This window comes from Peromyscus maniculatus, chromosome 13 (assembly GCF_049852395.1).
Source record: "Peromyscus maniculatus bairdii isolate BWxNUB_F1_BW_parent chromosome 13, HU_Pman_BW_mat_3.1, whole genome shotgun sequence".
NCBI classification, from domain to species: domain Eukaryota; kingdom Metazoa; phylum Chordata; class Mammalia; order Rodentia; family Cricetidae; genus Peromyscus; species Peromyscus maniculatus.
This window is the reverse complement of record NC_134864.1, coordinates 5,854,255-5,873,817: the sequence shown is the minus strand read 5'-3', so window position 1 is coordinate 5,873,817 and position 19,563 is coordinate 5,854,255. Positions and strand designations below refer to the sequence as shown.

Here is a 19,563-nt window from a genome sequence, read left to right as displayed (position 1 = left end):
TCTATGCCCGAAGTCTGCACGCATATACATGCCCAGACACACAGTTTCTCATCAGTGTTTTCTTCTCAACACACAGGTTTTACTCCACCCATAACATCTATTCCCTGGCAGCACACTGTATGGGAAACATGGCTGCAATATGAAATAATAGGATAGAGACAAACATGTCATAGGGTTGTTTTTATTTTGGATGTGTGATTGTGCTGTTTATAAGTTCTTTATCAACAGCCCTGCATGACCATATATCTGTTTGTATGTGGTCGTGCATGGTATGTGTGATTTAGTGTGTTGTGTGTGAGACTGAGGGTAGTGGTGGTGCTGCGTGTGTGTGTGTGTGTGTGTGTGTGTGTGTGTGTGTGTGTGTGTGACTAAGTATGTGGGATGTGAATGAGTGTGACATGTGCCCAGGCATATGACCCAAGAACTCAACTTCTTGCTGGTGGGATTACAGAACAAGAAGGTATTAAAGAATGGTCAGCACAGTCTTGTTCACAAAAATAAAAGTGGGTAAGCTAGTAGATATCACTAATGATCACTGAAAATATGAGGACAATCAGTGAAAATACTGTAATGTTATCTGCCATGGTCCATGGCATATTGTAGCAGATGACAACTAATAATTCAGATGTCAACCTAGCAGATGAATAACTCTCTGCTATTATCCTGTTCCAAGCAAGGTTTTCGGGGGCACTGACACTGAAAACTGATTCCTTTTGTCTGTCATTTCACATGTGCAAAAACAGCTGTGGAATCTCCTATTACCGTGCATTTTCATGTAATGTGTACCTGTAATCTCATGATTACATCTCAACCTAAAGAGTACTTATTCTGTGGACTGTCTAAAGATGATTTGTTCTTAAGCTGTATACTTTTGATGAATAGAAATAATACCAGGATATTTTTCATAGCTCAGGATGGCATAGGAAAATAGTATTCTCAGCTTCAAAGATAGTTTTTTACACAATTAGCTGATTGAAGACCTCAGAGCAAATTCAAAGTAGACTATTTGCCCCCTGCAAATAAACCACAAAACGACGGATTCCCAGGTGTCTTGTTTGAACCAAGGTGAGGCATAAAGCAACTTTGGTGCCAGTTTCCCAATAGCTCAACTCTGGCTGCTAACATTAAAGACATAACTCCCTGCACAAATTCTCTCAGTGTCTGACTCCTAGATGCACCATCTCCTAATATATGGTTTTATGAGACTAGATTCAAGGTTCAACTAATTTGTTTTGGTCTTGGGGTACTTTTAAGGTCACTGTCCCTCCAGAAACTGGGGAGCACTTGAGCACTACAGGCCTTCTGCCTGTTCACCAGGGAGCTTGGCTGACAGCCATTCCCAGCCATGCTGGCTGCCTGGTTGGTCAGAATAACATTCCAAGTCCTAGAGACCCTGTGATTGCATATGTGTTATCAGAATGGCTCTGCTTCTTATTGTATTCTCAAAAAATGCAAAGTGACCCTCAAAATGTAACATACATTATCCAGGGATTTCTGATGGATATATATATATATATATATATATATATATATATATATATATATATATGAGAGAGACAGAGAGACAGAGAGACAGAGAGGGAGACAGAGACAGAGACAGAGAGACAGATAGATAGATAGATAGATAGATAGATAGATAGATAGATAGATAGATAGATAGATAGATATAGATATAGATATATAACTATATAAAGAAAAACGTGGTAAGAAAGAGATGTTCAAGATGGAGGAATAAAGAAAGTTAGCATCAAAATGGGTGTGTTCCTTCCCTACCTCTCAGACAGAAAAGTTTTGTTCTCATTGATATCATAGATTATTTTGCATACCCTAGATGTGATCTTGGAACAAGCACTCAAAAGACCATGATAGTTACCAATAAAGGAAGATGTCAAACCTGTTAATTTTTGGTTTTGACTGTGTCTAACTTAATGGCAAGTGAAATGCAAGGAAAAGAACTTCGTTTATCTTTATGACTTACAGATTGTCCACTCTTCCAACACCTATTCTATATAGTACTTGAAGTCTTAGCTAGAGCAATAAGGCAACTGAAAAAGATCAAGGGGATACCAATTGGAAAGGAAGAAGTCAAATGCTCTTTATTTGCAGATGATATGATAGTGTACATACGTTACCCTAAAAATTCCACCAGGGAACACTTACAGCTGAATAACACATCCAGCAAAGGAGCTGGATACACAGTCAACTCAGAAAAATCAATAGTCCTGTTGTATATATATAAATGACAAACAGACTGAGAAAGAAATCAGCAGAACAGCTAGCTCCCTTCAAAATAGCCTCAAACAATATAAAATATCTTGTGGATAATTCCAACCAAGTAAATGAATGAGTGATATGATAAAGACTTCAAGTCTGTGAAGAAACAAACTAAAGAAAATAACAAATGGAAGATCTCCCATGCTCAGGGATTTGCAGGATTAACACAATAAAAATGCCCATCCTATTAGAAGCAATCTGATTCAATGCTTTCCCCATTAAAATGATAAAAACAACTCTTCCCAGACCTTGAAAGGACAATTCGCAACTTCATATGGAAACACACACAGAAACATGCACGCACACGCGCGCGTGCCCGCACACACACACACAAATGAAAATTAAAAAAAAAAAACCACAGGATAGCTGAAAGAGTCCTGAACAATAATAGAACTACAAGAGCTCTTACCATTCTTGACCTCAAATTATACTACAAAGCCATTGTAAGAAAAACAACATGGTATTGGTTTAAAAAAAAATAGACACATTGGTCAGTGAAATCAAATTGAAGATCTGGACATAAAACTCCAAACCTATAAATACCAGGTATCTGATAAATAAGCCAGAAATATTGACTGAAAAAAATTCACAGTATCATCCAGACATTGTGCATGTAGAATAATGAAAATAGATTCATACCTATCACCCTGCACAAAACTCAACTCCAAATGGATAAAAGATTTCAACATAAAAGGTGATATATTGGACCTCCTAGAAGAGAAGGTGGGGAATAGCCTTGAGTACCTTGGCTCAGGAACAGACTTCCTGAACAGAACCTAGTGCAGAGCAGTTTATATTCCTGTAATATATGAAGGCAATCCTAAAGGAGTCTCCAAATAATGAGGGAGAGGGAACCTCTACTGGCCATATCCTGTTATGAAACAAAGGTTCCTTTTTGGGAAGGGTGCCAATCCAATTCAGTTGTTGGTCAAAGGGGTCCCATGGAAATTCCCAAACAACACAGGCTGTGGCCAAGACAACAAGTTGATCTCCACAAACTTTCAAGACCCCATTGCTGAAGACAACACCTGCACTACTCATTGAACATGGAGAGGTTGAGCTGGTGCCTACATCAAACCTTCACCCCATGTTCTAGTGTCTATGACATGGAAATGTCTTCAAGTTACCAAAAGAGAACAAGAAACACCAACCCAACCACAAATCCTGTGACCTACAATCTGTCTTGTCTGCAAAACACACCAGGGCAATGGAGACACAAACCTTGTGGGAGTAACCAAATAATGCCTGATTTGAATTAAGGCCATCATCATGAATGGAACCCATACCTGCACTGATTGGGTGACCAAGAACCAGAGTCAATAAGTCCAGATAGCTAGGATAAAATCAAATACTCCTGTTCTTAAGGGGGAAAGTAACAAGTAAATGACTCAAAATGATATTCTGCTATATTCATGGATCAGTGCCTTAGTCAGCCATCATCAGAGATATTTTGCTGGGGGCCTCATGCAACAGATGGGAACAAGTACAGAGACACACAGAAAGTCATTACATAGAGAGGCCTTGGAGCACACAGCTCTAAATGAGACGGCTCTGCCAAATCCCCTCCCTCAGAGCTCAGTGAACCCCAAAAAAGAGAGGCAGAAAGAAAAAGGGAGAAAGAAGGGATGGAGGACACCCTGAGAACAAGGTCCTCTAAAACTACTCAGCAATGCTCATAGGAACTCACAGAGACTGAAGCTGTATGCCCAGGGCCTGCACGGGTCTGCATCAGGCCCTCTGAATATACACCATAGCTTTCTGTTTTAGTGCTTTTATGGGACTCCTGACTGTGTTAACAAGTGAGTCTCTGATTCTTGTGACTTCCTTTCATGACCATCTTTCTCTGTTGACTTATCTTGACCCATTTTTATATGGTGGTTTTTATTTTATCTTATTATACTTTATTTTGTTATAAAACAAATGTACCTTCCTTGCATCCTATATATCATATCAGTAATTTTGCAATTTGGAAAAACTACATATGCACTCATATAGAGCAACTGACACATAATGAGGTCTGCTTCATGGTTTGATGTGTATGTAAACATCTCCAAAGAATAGTAAAATGAAGCTTCGAGGGTGTGTGTGTGTGTGTGTGTGTGAGTGTGTGTGTGTGTGTGTGTGTGTGTGTGTGTGTGTGTTTTCAAATATCTTTCCTAAGTTAGCATACAACTTATTTGGCGGCATTATGGCATTTTTCAGATATGGTGTATTTTCTCCTTTTTATTCCATTCTCTTTCTAGCCAGCCTTACACTCCATATGTTCTCTTCCTACTCCCGAATATTCCCCTCTCTGTTTTCATGTGACATGTCTATCAGGACCATTTTGTTCCTCCTCAGCAAACTTTTCTTTGTCCCCTCCCCTTTCTAATGTAATGATCCTGACCAACACACACAAATAGGAAGGCACACAAATATATTTAAATTTAGATTGTATCTTAGAAGGTATATGCAATTATGAAACAGGTGTACACATGCATATCAATAGGGACATCTCTATAGATTTTTCTAATTAGTGAATTGTCACAAAACAATTCTATAACCAGGAAAAAATATGTATTATATAATGAATTGATGCCAAAGGTAAATCACAACTCAGTAAAGAATATTCTTTTAATGGCCTAAACCTAGGCCTGTCTTCATGTGCTAAAGAAGAGACAACATACCTTGGAAATCGGCTTTCTTTGTTGGCAGTTGATCCCACCAATGAACACCATGTTGGGCATCACAGGTCTGGGGAAATCTAACACAAAGTCTGTGCATAACAACCAAATAGACACTTGGCTGAAGAGGTCATCCATAGTCACTGGGGTCTGGAGAACTTCAGAGGCAATGTCTGTAGCAGCTTTGAACAAGTAGTGACAAATTGCCCACTCTTCCATGTAGAAAACAAAGTTTGACACTCTCTCTGTGAAAGTCATGGTGTCTGTGAATTTTGAGAAGAGTCTAGGAACATAAGACAGTGGACTTGGGCACTGATTGCCCACTTCAAGATGGTGGCAATAGAAATACCTTGAAAAGACCACTGAAGGGAGCGACAAATACTTGGCCAGAGTTAAGCCACACACCTCGAAAGGATCCAGAAACACAGCATCAAAAGAACTTTGCTTCAAGTACTCCACTAACTTCTTGTCGTTAAACAAACTCCTACAGTGTGAAGCTCTTAATTCAAATAACACTTTGACTGAGCCTATTATTAAAGAAAGTATACGTTGTTCTGGAGTTATCCATTGAGTGTCAGAAAAATAATTGAACATATGATTGAATTCCTCCAGAGTATAAGGAGTTGAATATGTCTTCTCTGTCAAATTCAGGGATTTTCCCAGTTGCCAACTCACCTCTGGCACAACTGCCACCACATCATGCCCTCTGTGGATGAGTTTCTCCACAACCATCTGCATGGTGAACCAGTGGCTCCCATCCATGGGCACCACCAGGAGCCTGCCTGCCTGGGCAAAGCCAGAGGCCAGCAGCAGACACACACACAGAGGAAGGGAGGCTGGGAGACCTGCAGGAGCCATGGGAGAAGTGGAGCCCGGGACAGTCCAGCTGCTGAGACTCTCAGCTCTTCTTATAGAGCTGACTGAGCAGAGGCAGAAGACCTTGCTCAGTGGACACATGTATTTATATGTTTCCAAGAGAAGTTAAATTTAGTGCTAATGATTTACGTAAAAGAACAATAATTAATGAATTTCATTGGCTGAAATCACTAGTTTTGTGCCTTCCAGATTAAAAAAAAAATGTATGACTTTGTTTCAGAAAGATCATGACCTCTATTGCAGACATAGTTTTGCAGAGTTGTCAAACAATATGTTTTGTTTTTTAAATTAAGAAAAATTAAGAAGCTGCCTATAAGGATCCTCTACATTCATCACATGCTCATTTATACTTCATAAGAAGGGAAATTAAGAAGGATGGACAGTGAAAGTCACCAAGAAGAGGTAGATAGAGAAAGCTAGAGGTCACAGAAAAGCTGGTCCTGCCCTAAAGAGCACATTATGGTACATAGGACAGGCCAGGGTCAAATCAATTATATTTTGCAGTGATTTAATGGATCTGAGGGTGTAGGAGTCTTGACTGCCAGGCACTGAGCCTTGGGACTCTGCCCTGCTGTAGGATTCCAGTAAACCAGTATTACACAGCCACAGTATTCCCCATCAAAATGGAAACATTCTCTGTGTTAAATCAGTTTCTGTTATTTCAGTATCCTTTCTAAGACAGGATGCCTTTCTTTCTGAGCCTGGCTTTTAGACAGACATCCAGACAGAAGACAGAAGATGAAGAGCTAAGCCTCTGAAAGCTTGTTGCCTCCAATGAAGATGATCACATTAATTTACTCCAGCCACAATGGCCAGGGGCTCTGCTTTCCTACGAACAAAGTGATCAGAACTTAGGACTTGTATCTTTCACCACAATTCCAGGAAGAGACTCATGTTGAACCTAGTCCTGGCATTAAATAATGAGTCAGGACATGACAGTGTATCCAGTGAGTTTGTAAACAATCCCCTAATGACTTACTGCTTCTGACAAACATTAGTCAAGGGAACCATTCGACTTGGGTCCACAACAGTGATGCCCAGTGTAGGCACAGTGTTCCATCTCAACATACAGGCACCAGACAACGTGACCTCTTTGCAGAGACTCTGAGAGCAGGTTAATGACGATTTAACCAGATATTGTAAGTTTTGTGGTGTTAACTTTTCTATACCATCATGCATCATCTTGAAGCTAATTTCTCTGTGTGGTGTAAAGGTATAATTTTATGTCTTCTCTTGTGTAGAAACAGGCCTGACATTTCTGTACCTCTCTCGTGCTACATCCACAAATCACACAGAACAGCAACAGATGGGGTGAGTGTCCCAGGCCTATGATGTCAATAAGAAAAAAACAGAGGCACTTGTAAACTTTTCCTACCCTTTCAAGACCCTTCCCAGAAGGTCCTCTTTGGGAAGTAGAGTGGTAATGGATTAATGATTCCACCTGGGGGAGGACATGAACAAAAAGGCAGTGATCATAGTGACCAGCCTCCATGTCTCAGTGGTATCTCACTGTGGCTGCCACATATGCCAACTCCACAGGCTATCCCTGAAGCTGAGCTGATTGCCTTCTCTATCAGGAGAGGAGGTTCAAAACTACCTGGAGTCCTTGGACTGCTTCTTCTAGCCCAACTTCTGAGTTACCCTACTAAACCTACCCAAATAGGAGAAGTCCCACTCAACCATTCCAGAAATATGTTGGAGCTAGCAATGCTTGGTCAAGGAAGCCGATAGTGGCTTCTTTATCCATGAAAGATGACCCAGCAACCTGGTCTGGTATGTAGGTGTCCACCTCTGTGTACATTAGATGAGCAAATTTTGGTTCTTTTAAGAAGGCAAATAGAAGCAGAACTCTGAAAAAAGTTTAAAAGTGGGCATGGGAGCTAGAGAGATGGCTCAGTGGTTGGAAGCACTGGCTGTTCTTTCAGAGGACCCAGGTTCAATTCCCAGTATCTCCCTGGCAGCTCACACCTATATGTAAATCCAATTCCAGGGTTTCTGACACCCTCACAGACACATACATGTATGGAAAACACCAATAACATAAACTAAAAATAATTTATTTAAAAATATGCTGGCCATGATCCTCATACTAAGAGACTGCCACCTCCATGGTAAGAGACTCCATGGTAAGAGACATACTAAGAGACTGCCACCTCTCCTATTAGTAAAAAAAAAAGAAGAAAGAAAGAAAAGAAAAGAAAGGAAGAAAGAAAGAACAAAACAAACAAACAAAAAAACACAAGCAACAGCTATAATAATCTAGAAAAGAGTTGGTCAATAACTCAATCTGGAATCAGAGCCTCCCTCCTTCCCAGGTTCCAGAACTGGAGGACTTAGTCCTGCTTGTGTGGGGAAGTCAAGCAGTGGGTCCCCTCAACTTGAAAGGTTGTACAACAGCTCCACCCTGACAGCTAAATTCCACTTCTGCTTACTTTAGAGAAGGAGCCAGGCTTGATTTATTGGGAATTCAGACAAACAGTTTAGGCAGAAATCCACCATACAGCTCTGCCCCCAGAAGACAGGCAATCCGCTGTGCATACACGCGGTTGGTTTTATTGGGGGTGCCCACCACTCAGCTCCCTAATAAATACACCGAGTCTTATTCTTATTTATGAATGCCCAGTCTTAGCTTAGTTTGTTTGTAGTCAGCTCTACTAATTTAACTTAAATTAACCCATTTCTCTTCTTCTACATTTTGCCTCTGGACTTTTACCTTTCTCTATTCTATATCCTTTCATTTTTTTTCTTATTCCATGGCTGGTTGTTTCCTGGGTAGCTGGCCTCCGGCGTCCTCCTCTCCTTCTCCTTTTCTTGCTCCTCCCGCTTCTCCTGAACCTAGATTTCTCTTCCTATTTATTCTCTCTGACTTGTAGTTCCACCTATCCCTCTCCTGGCCATTCAGCTCTTTATTAGACAAATCAGGTGTTTTAGACAGGCAAAGTAACACACCTTCACAGAGTTAAACAAATGCAACATAAATGAGTGCAACATAAGTTTGCATCATTAAACACATATTCCACAGCATAAATGAATGAAACACATCTTAAGCCAAAAGTCCACAACACATAGATAGTGTCTGATCCTGTGCAGATCGGCACTGTGAAGATCTGACTCTGAGCAGGATACTCTAACCTCAGAGACTAGTCTGCAGCTTTGCTCAGTGTCAGATACAGTTTGAGAAATTGCCTGACCAGAGAAGATAACTCGTGACTCCCTGGACCAGACACCACTGCAAGAGCCATCCATCTACTTTGACAGTGATGTTTCTAGATAGCAAAGACAGACCATCCAATAACCAGACAGGGGCAGTGGCCCATCCGGGTAGAGAAGTCAATGTGAGCTCTGCCTCCTTGAGGTTACACTACTTGGTCCATGCAGAATTACAAGCTAGTATACAGAGGTGTAACTCTGCCAAAAAAAAAAAAAACAAAAAAAAAAACACCAAAAAAACAAAAAACAAACAATCACTTGAGAAAAACCAGAAGAAAAAGCTGAATCCTGAAATGCCTGGAACACAAAGCAGGGCCAAAGGTGTTAGAAGAGCTATAGTGGGCCTGCTCAAAAAAGGTACAAAAAATCCTTGTTGTTGCATGGAATCCCACTGTATTACACAGGTTTACCGACTCCATTGATGGGAGACAATACGATATATGTCTGGAGTCCTGAGGAGGAGTCAGTGGGTGAGCTCCCACCAATATTGCTGAATAGTCCTCATCAGGAAGACAATATGGTTCATTGAAGCACAGCAATTCTGAAAGCTGCTGCCTGTGAAGATGTCAGTGATCTGTTACCAAGCAAAGTACAAGACAAGGAGCAGTATGCTACACCAATAAGTAGATATATTTTTAATCAAGTAAATACTGCATCACTTATATACATCTATTACAAAATAATTTCAAAAAATTGTGAAAGCTTCAGACTTGTCTCCTGAAGCACTTCCGTGGGCAAAGATCCTAAGGATGGAATAACGGAGTGGTTCGAAGGGATGGATATGAAACTAGTATTTTTTAAACAACCTGAAAATTATAAATAACCAATTCTGCTGAACACACACACAAGTGAAGATGTGTAAAGCTTCCTAAGGAAATTGGCAAGAAATATTTCACTGGACCAGAAACTATAAATGTTACAAACACAAATGACAAAAAGTTTAATAAAAAACCGTTTTCCCTCTAACATCCAAATCAGGCCTCCCTTCCTGTGCTAAGGGACACTTAGGAAACACACTTGGATAACACACTTGGGAAAGTGACTAGCCCTGGTGGCCATTGATCTCACCAGGGAGACCAAGTTGAATATCACAGGATGGGATGGTCAAAAGTAAAGTCAGTGCCTGACACCAAATGGAAATGTCCCAGTGGAGACCATTGTCTCAGGGAGTTGGAGAAATTCAGAGGTGATCTCCATGAGAAAATAATTGCTTAACCAAAAAATGAAAATAATTCCCACTCTGACAGTCAGGGTATGTGGGAGGCGGTGCAGAAGATGAGGCACACGGGAAAGGGACTGGAGCCCTGAGTGCTTCCTTCAACATTACAGCAAAACATGACTCTGCTGACCATCCGACCATCTCACGTGGAACGGAAAGATATTTGGTAACAACTAAGTTGCACACATCCAAAGGGTCCACAAAAGCCTAAAACAAAAACAACACAAAAACAGAACACTCTGCTGTGGGTAAGATATTAACTGCCTTTTGCTAAACAGACTCCTCCACAGTGAAAGATGATGTCATAGAGAAAGCATAATGACCTCCAGAGTTTCCCACTGAGTGTCAGCAACAACCTTGACTCTCAGTCAAAACCCGAGAGTGAGAAGCTGAGTGACTGTTCCTCATATAATACAGTCTCTTGGTGAAGAAATACCATGACCAAGGCAACCCTTACAAAGGAAAACATTTAACAGGGGTGGCTTAGTGTTTCAAAAGGTTAGTCCATTATCATCATGGCTGGACATGGCAGCACACAGGCAGGCATGGTGCTGAAGAACCTGAGAGTTCTACAACTTGATCAGCAGGAACCAGGTTGTAAACAGACACTGAGATTGGCTTAAGCATAAGAGTCCTCAAAGCCCAGTCCCACAGTGACACTCTCCCTCCAACAAAGCCACACCCACTCCAGCAAGGTCACACCTCCTAATACTGTTGGTCCTTTTGGGGGCCATTTTATTTCAAACTACCATATTCAGTGATCTTCCCCATTGCCCTCCCACTTCTGACAACATCACCACTAACTCAAGGCCTCTGTGGTACAGTTCATACAAAACAGATTTTTATGGTGAACCAGTGGCTCCCATCCATAGTCAACACCAGCAGCCCACTTGCCTGGACAAAGCCAGAGGGCAGCACACACACCACACACACACACACACACACACACACACACACACACACACACACACACATCACAGGGGGGGGGGAGGAAGGGAGGCTGGAATAACTGTAGGGGCTGACAGGACAAGCCTATCTCAGAGCAATCCTGCCAGTCAGGCTCTACCTCTCTAACAAGACAGCAGGGAAGGTACAGGTACCAAGGCTACCTCAATGGAGACATGTGTTTATATATTCATAGATGAAGTTACACTCAGTACCAATGATTTATCCAGAAGAATAATTAGTGAAATGGTTTTGCTGACTACCTAGTTGTGTGTTTTCCAGAACAGAAAAGCTTGTGACCTTTGCCTTGGGAACATCTCGCCCTCTATTGCAGTGCCAGTTTCCAAACACAGTCATCAAGTGATGTGCTTGAATTTAAGAATTAAGAAAAATGAAGAAACCGTCCATAAATAGTCTCTGCCTCTGTAATGTGCTTGCTTGTTTGCACATCCTAATGTGGACTAAGGAGGGTGGGTGGAGAGAAGTGAAAGTTAGTTGGCAGGGAGAAGGAATGAATGCTAGAGACGGTCACAGAAAAGCAGGCCCCTCACTAAAGGACCACTTGTGTAGGGAAGGGCTGGTGCAGAGCCAAACCAACTCTGAGTTACTCCTGTGGCTATGACACCTCTATGGAGTCACCATTGCTGTATGATTTAATTAATCCTGTGTAATGAAATCTCCAGGGAAACCCCTCGGTGTTGTGTAATAACCATCATCAAAGTCTCTATGCCCGAAGACTGCACACATATACATGCCCAGACACACAGTTTCTTTTCTCAGTGTTTCTTTCTCAACACACAGGTTTAACTCCACCCATAACATCTATTCCCTGGCAGCACACTGTGTGTGAAACATGGCTGCCATATGAAATAATAGGATAGACACATACAAGGTCATAGGGTTGTTTTTATTTTAGATGTGTGGCTGTGCTGTTTACAAGCTCTATATCAAGAGACCTGCATGACCACATATGTGTTTGTATGTGGCTAAGCATGCTGTATGTGTATTAGTGTGTGGTGTGTGAGACTAAAGGTAGTGGTGGTGCTGTGTATGTCTGTGTATGTATGTGTGTGTGACTAATGTGTGGGATGTGAATGAGTGTGACATGTGCCCAGGTATATGACCCAACAACTCAACTTCTTGCTGGTGGGATTACAGAACAAGAAGGTATTAAAGAATGGTCAGCACAGTCATGTTCACAAAAATAAAAGTGGATAAGCTAGTAGATATCACTAATGATCACTGAAAATATGAGGACAATCAGTGAAAATACTGTAATGTTATCTGCCATGGTCCATGTTATATTGTAGCAGATGACAACTAATAATTCAGATGTCAACCTAGCAGGTTCCAAACAAGGTTTACGGGGCCACCGACACTGAAAACTGGTTGCTTCTGTCTGTCATTTCACATGTGCAAAAACAGCTGTGGAATCTCCCTATTACCATGCATTTTCATCTAATGTGTACCTGTAATCTCATGATTACATCTCAACCTTATGGGTATTTGTTCTGTGGACTGTCTAAAGATGATTTCTTCTTAAGCTGTATAATTTTGATGAATAGAAATAATACCAGGATATTTTTCATAGCTCAAGCTAACATAGGAAAATATGTCAGCTACAAAGATAGGTTTTTACACAATTAGCTGATTTAAGACCCCTGAGAAAATTCAAAGTAGACTATTTGCCCCTGCAAATAAACTGTAAAAGGAAAGATTCCCAGGTGTCTTGTTTGAACCAATGTCAGGCCTAAGAAACTTTGGTGCCAGTTCCCCAGTAGCTCAACTCTGGCTGATAACATTAAAGACATAACTCCCTGCAAAAAATCTCTCAGTATCTGATTCTTAGATGCACGAACTCCTAATCTAAGTTTTATGATACAAGAGTTAAGGTTCAACCAAATAATTATTTATGTTTAGGTCCTGGGGTAATTTTAAGGTAACGGTTCCTCCAGAAACTGGGGAGCACTTGAGCACTACTTGTTTCTGCCTGTTCTCCAGGGAGCTTAGCTGACAGCCATTCCCAGCCAAGCTGGCTGCCTGGTCAGTCAGCATAACATTCCATGTCCTAGAGTAACCCTGTGATTTCACATGTGTTATCAGAATGGCTCTGATTCTTATTGTATTTTCAAAAAAATGCAATGTGACCCTCAAAATGTAACTCTTACATTATCCAGGGATTTCTGTTGGGAAATATATATATATATTTCCCAAATATATATATATATATATATATATATATATATATATATATATATTTCCCAAATATATATATATATATATTTCCCAAATATATATATATATATTTCCCAAATATATATATATATATATATATATTTCCCAAATATATATATATATATATTCTGTTGGAAAATATATATATTTGTAAATAGTTATATATATAACTTTTAAAGACAAACAAGGAAAGATATTTTCAAGATAGAGGAATAAAGAAAGTTAGCATCAAAATAGGTGTGTTCCTTCCTTACCTCTCAGATAGAAAAAGTTTGTTCTCATTGATATCATGGATTATTTTGCATACCTGATGTGATCTTGGAGCAGGCACTCTAAAGACCATGATAGTTACCAATAAAGGAAGATGTCAAATGTGTTAATTTTTGGTTTTGACTGTATCTAACTTAATGACAAGTGAAACACTATGAAAAGAACTTCGTTTATCTTTATGACTTACAGATTGTCCACTCTTCCAACACCTATTCAATGTAGTACTTGAAGTCTTATCTAGAGCAATAAGGTAACTGAACAAGATCAAGGGGATACCAATCAGAAAGGAAGAAGTCAAATGGTCTTTATTTGCAGATGATATGATAGTGTACATAAGTGACCCTAAAAATTCCACCAGGGAACACTTACAACTGAAGAACACATCCAGCAAAGGAGCTGGATACACAATCAGAAAATCAGCAGTCCTCATATTTACAAATGGCAAACACCCTGAGAATGAAAACAGCAGAACAGCACCATTCATAATAGCCTCAAACAGCCAGGCGGTGGTGGCGCTTGCTTTTAATCACAGCACTTGGGAGGTAGAGGCAGGCAGATCGTTGTGAGTTCCAGGCCAGTCTGGACTACAGAGTGAGTTCCAGGAAAGGATAAAAGCTACACAAAGAAACCCTGTCTCAAAAAACCAAAAAGGACAAAATGAAAGGTCACAACAGCCTCAAACAATATAAAATGTCTTGTGGGTAACTCCAACCAAGTAAATGAATGACTGATAGGATAAACACTTCAAGTCTTCAAAGAAACAAACTAAAGAAAATAACAAATGGAAAAATCTCCCATGTTCATGGATTTGAAGGATTAACACAGTAAAAATGACCATCCTACCAGAAGCAATCTCCTGATTCAATGCAACCCCCTATAAATTATAAAACACATTTCTTCACAGACCTTAAAAGGACAACTCACAACTTCATATGGAAACACACACACACACACACACACACACACACACACACACACACACAACAGCATAGTTGAAACAATCCTGAACAATAATGGAACTACAAGAGCTCTTACCATTCTTGATCTCAAATTATACTACTAAATCATAGTGGGAAAAACATCATGGTATTGGTTTTTAAAAAAATAAATATATAAACACATTGGTCAGTAAAATCAAATTGAAGACCTGGACAAACAACCACACACCTATGAACACCAGGATTTTGATAAATAAATCAGAAATACACACTGAAAAAAATCACAATATCTTCCAGAAATGGTGCTAGTTAAACTGGATGACTGCATGTAGAATAATGAAAATAGATTCATACTTATCACCCTGCACAAAACTCAACTCCAAATGGATGAAAAACTTCAACATAAAAAGAGATATATTGGACCTCCTAGAAGAGAAAATGAGGAATAGCCTTGAGTACCTTGGCTTAGGAACAGACTTCCTGAACAGAACCTAGTGCAGAGCAGTTTATACTTCCTGTAATATATGAAGGCAATCCTAAAGAAGTCTCCAAATAATAAGGTAGAGAGAACCCTTACTGGCCATATCTTGTTACCAAACTAAGCTTCCTTTTTGGGAAGAGTGCCAATCCAATTCAGTTGTGCATCAAAAAGCTCCCATGGAAAATCCCAAACAACTCAGGCTGTTGCCAAGACAATAGGTTGATCTCCCCAAACTTCCAAGACCCCATTGTTAAAGACAATACCCACACAACTCAATGAACATGGAAAGGTTGAGCTGGTGCCTATATGAAACCTTCACCCCATGTTCTAGTATCTATGACATGGAAATGTACTCTGCAAGTCACTAAAAGAGAACAGAAAACACCAACCCTACCACAAATCCTTTGTTCTATAATCTGTCTTACCTGCAAACACACTAGGTGTGGTGGTGCACACCTTTAATTCCAGCACATGGGAGGCAGAGGCAAGTGGTTCTCTGAGTTCAAGGCCAGTCTAGTCTACAGAGTGAGTTCCAGGACAGGCTCCAATGCTATGCAGAGAAATCTCATCTCTAAAAACAAAACAAAACAAACAAACAAAAAATACACCAGGGAAATGGAGGCACAAACCTTGTGGGAGTAACCAATTGGTATCTGATTTGAATTAAGGCCCACATTATGAATGGAACCCATACCTGACAGTGATTGGGTGACAAACATCAGAGTCTGTAAGTACAGACAGCTAGAGTAAAAACAAATTCTCCTGTTCTTAAAGAAAAGATAACAATTAAATGACTCATAATGATATTCTGCTAGACTCATGGATCAGTGCCTTAGTCAGCCATCATCAGAGATGCCTTGCCAGGGGCCTCATGCAACAGATGGGAGCAAGTACAGAGACACACAGCAAGAGACACTTCATAGAGAGACCATGGAGAACACAGCTCTAAATGAGACGGCTCTCTCAAATCCCTCCCATCAGAGCTCAGGTAACCATGAGGAAGAGAGGCAGAAAGAGGTGGAGAGAAAAAAGGGATGGAGGACACCCCGAGAACAAGGTCCTCTAAAACAACTTAGCAATGCTCATATCATATCAATGATTTTTTAAAATTTGGAAAAATCACATGTGCACTCCTATAGAGTGCAGCCGACAAATAAGGACTGCTTCATGGCTTGAAAATTCTCAAAAATTTCTAAAAAATAGTATAATGTAGCTTGAAAGTTTTTGTCTCTTCAAATCACTTTTTAAAGTTAGCATACAGAGTATTCAGTGGCATTAATCCATTTTCCAGGCATTTTGTCTTTTCTGTTTACCCCACTCTTTTCTAGTTACCCTTACTTTCCATATGTTCTCTTCTACCTCTGAGTGCTCCCTTTTCTGTTTTCATGGGACATGTGTACCATTATTGTCTCTTTCACTCCACAGGAAAGTTTTCTTTGTCCCCTCCACTACCTAATTGCATTGCCCCTGCCACACACACACACACAAATAGGAAGGCATACATAGATATTTAAATTTAGATTGTAGCTTGGAACGTATATGCACTATTGCCACAGGTGTACATGGACATATGAATAGGGCACCTATATAGAATTGTTTCCTAATTAGTGAATAGGCACAAAACAATTCTACAACCCAGGAAGAAATTCCATATGCAGTGATATAAACAATAAATTACAGCTCAGTAAAGAATTTCTTTTTTATTGTCGAAACCCAGGGCACTCTTCATGTGCTAAACAACAAATAACATACCTTAGAAATTGGCTTTCTTTGTTGGCAGTTGATCCCACCAATGAACACCATGTTGGGCATCACAGGTCTGGGGAAATCTAACACAAAGTCTGTGCGTAACAACCAAATAGACACTTGGCTGAAGAGGTCATCCATAGTCACCAAAGTCTGGAGAACTTCAGAGGCAATGTCTGTAGCAGTTTTTAAAAAATGGGGGCAAAATGCACGCTCCCCCATGTAGGAGAGGTGGTTCCACACTCTCTCCTTGAAAGTCATGGTGTCTGTGAATTTCGAGAGACCTCTGGGAACATAAGACAGTGGACTAGGGCACTGGGCACCTTCTCCCAGATAGTGACAAAATATATCTCTTGCGATGATCACCGAAGGGAGCGACAAATACTTGGCCACAGTTAAGCCGCACACATCAAGAGGGTCCGTAAACACAGCATCAAAAGAACTCTGCTTCAAGTACTCCACTAACTTCTTGTCATTAAACAAATCTCTACAATGTGAAAATAATAATTCAAAGAAATGTTTGGCTGAGCCTGTCAGAAAAGAAAACATACTTTGTTCTGAAGTTTTCCATTGAGTGTCAGAAAAATACTTGAACTCACGGTTCTTATCTTCCAGAGTGTAAGAAGTTGAGTATGTCTTCACTGTCAAATTCAGGGATTTTCCCAGCTGCCAACTCACCTCTGGCATAACTGCCACCACATCATGCCCCCTGTGGATGAGTTTCTCCACAACCGACTGCATGGTGAACCAGTGGCTCCCATCCATGGGCACCACCAGGAGCCTGCCTGCCTGGGCAAAGCCAGAGGCCAGCAGCAGACACACACACAGAGGAAGGGAGGCTGGGAGACCTGCAGGAGCCATAGGAGAAGCGGAGCCTGGGACAGTCCAGCTGCTGAGACTCTGAGTTCCTCTACTAGAGCTGGTTGAGTAGAGGCAGAAGACTTTGCTCAGTGGACACATGTATTTATATGTTTCCAAGTGATGTTAAATTTAATGCTAATGATTTACTCAAAAGAGCAATAATTATCGATCCTTAGTGACTGAAATGATTACTTTTGTTCCTTCAAAACAGTTCTGGAACCTGGGAAGGAGGGAGGCTCTGATTCCGTCTTGAGTTATTGACCAACTCTTTTCTAGATTATTATGGCTGTTGCTTGTGGGGTTTTTTTTTTTTTTTAAATAGGATCCATGGAGGTGGCAGTCTCTTAGTATGAGGATCATGGCCAGTATATTTTTAAATAAATCATTTTCATTTTATGTTATTGGTGTTGTCCCTGCATATATGTCTGTGTGAGGGTGTCAGAAACCCTGGAATTGGCCGGGTGGTGGTGGCGCATGCCTTTAATCCCAGCACTCGGGAGGCAGAGGCAGGCGGATCTCTGTGAGTTGGAGGCCAGCCTGGGCTACCAAGTGAGTTCCAGGAAAGGCACAAAGCTACACAGATAAACCCTGTCTCAAAAAAACCAAACCAAAAAAAAAAGAAAAGAAACCCTGGAATTGGATTTACATACAGGTGTGATCTGCCAGGGAGATACTGGAAATTGAACCTGGGTCCTCTGAAAGAACAGCCAGTGCTTCCGATCACCAAACCATCTCTCTAGCTCCCATGCCCACTTTTAAATTTTTTTCAGAGTTCTGCTTCCATTTGCCATCTTCAAAGAATCAGACTTTGCTCATGTGAGGTCCACAGAGGTGGACACCTAAATGCCAGACCAGGTTGCTGGGTCATCTTTCATGGATAAATGAAGCCACTATTGGCTTCCTAGACCAAGCATTACTAGCTCCATCATATTTCTGGAATTGGTTGAGTGGGACTTCTCCTATTTGGGAAGGCTTAGTAGGGTAACTCAGAAGTTGGGCTAGAAGAAACAGCCCAAGGACTCCAGGTAGTTTTGAACCTCCTCTCCTGATAGAGAAGGCAATCAGCTCAGCTTCAGGGATGGTCTGTGGAGTTGGCATATGTGGCAGCCACACTGAGATACCACTGAGACACGGAGGCTGGTCCCTATGGTCACTGCCTTTTGGTTCATGTCCTCCCCCAGGTGGAATCACTAAGCCATTACCACTCTACTTTCCAAAGAGGACCTTCTGGGAAGGGTCTTGAAGGCTAGGAAAAGTTTACAAGTGCCTCTGGTTTCTCTTTTTCTTATTGACATCATAGGCCTGGGACACTCACCCCATCTGTTGCTGTGTTGTGTGATTTGTGGATGTAGCACGAGAGAGGTACAGAAATGTCAGGCCTGTTTCTACACAAGAGAAGACTTAAAATTATACCTTTACACCACACAGAGAAATTAGCTTCAAGATGATGCATGATGGTATAGAAAAGTTAACACCACAAAACTTACAATATCTGGTTAAATCGTCATTAACCTGCTCTCAGAGTCTCTGCACAAAGGTCATGTTGTCTGGTGCCTGCATGTTGAGATGGAACACTGTGCCTAAACTGTATGTGGAGAGCAGACTCTGGGCATCACTGTTGTAGATACAAGTCAAATGGTTCCCTTGACTAATGTTTGTCAGAAACAGTAAGTCATTAGGGGATTGTTTACGAACTCACTGGATACACTGTCATGTCCTGACTCATTATTTAATGCCAGGACTAGGTTCAATATCAGCCCCTTCCTGGAATTGTGGTGAAAGGTGGAAGTACTAAGTTCTGATCCCTTTGTTCCTAGGAAAGCAGAGCCCCTGGCCATTGTGGCT

The 19,563-nt window shown here is 40.8% G+C and overlaps 2 pseudogenes across 1 annotated transcript; both read right to left on the bottom strand.

The window, feature by feature from the left end:
• Positions 1-2,599: 2,599 nt before the first annotated feature.
• On the bottom strand, positions 2,600-9,175 carry LOC102910369 (UDP-glucuronosyltransferase 1A8 pseudogene; annotated as a pseudogene).
• A 4,807-nt stretch (positions 9,176-13,982) lies between these two features.
• LOC121821977 (UDP-glucuronosyltransferase 1A8 pseudogene) lies at positions 13,983-17,866 on the bottom strand (annotated as a pseudogene). The gene has a single exon (XR_013043967.1). The product of XR_013043967.1 is annotated as a UDP-glucuronosyltransferase 1A8 pseudogene (transcript).
• Between the last annotated feature and the right edge of the window lie 1,697 nt (positions 17,867-19,563).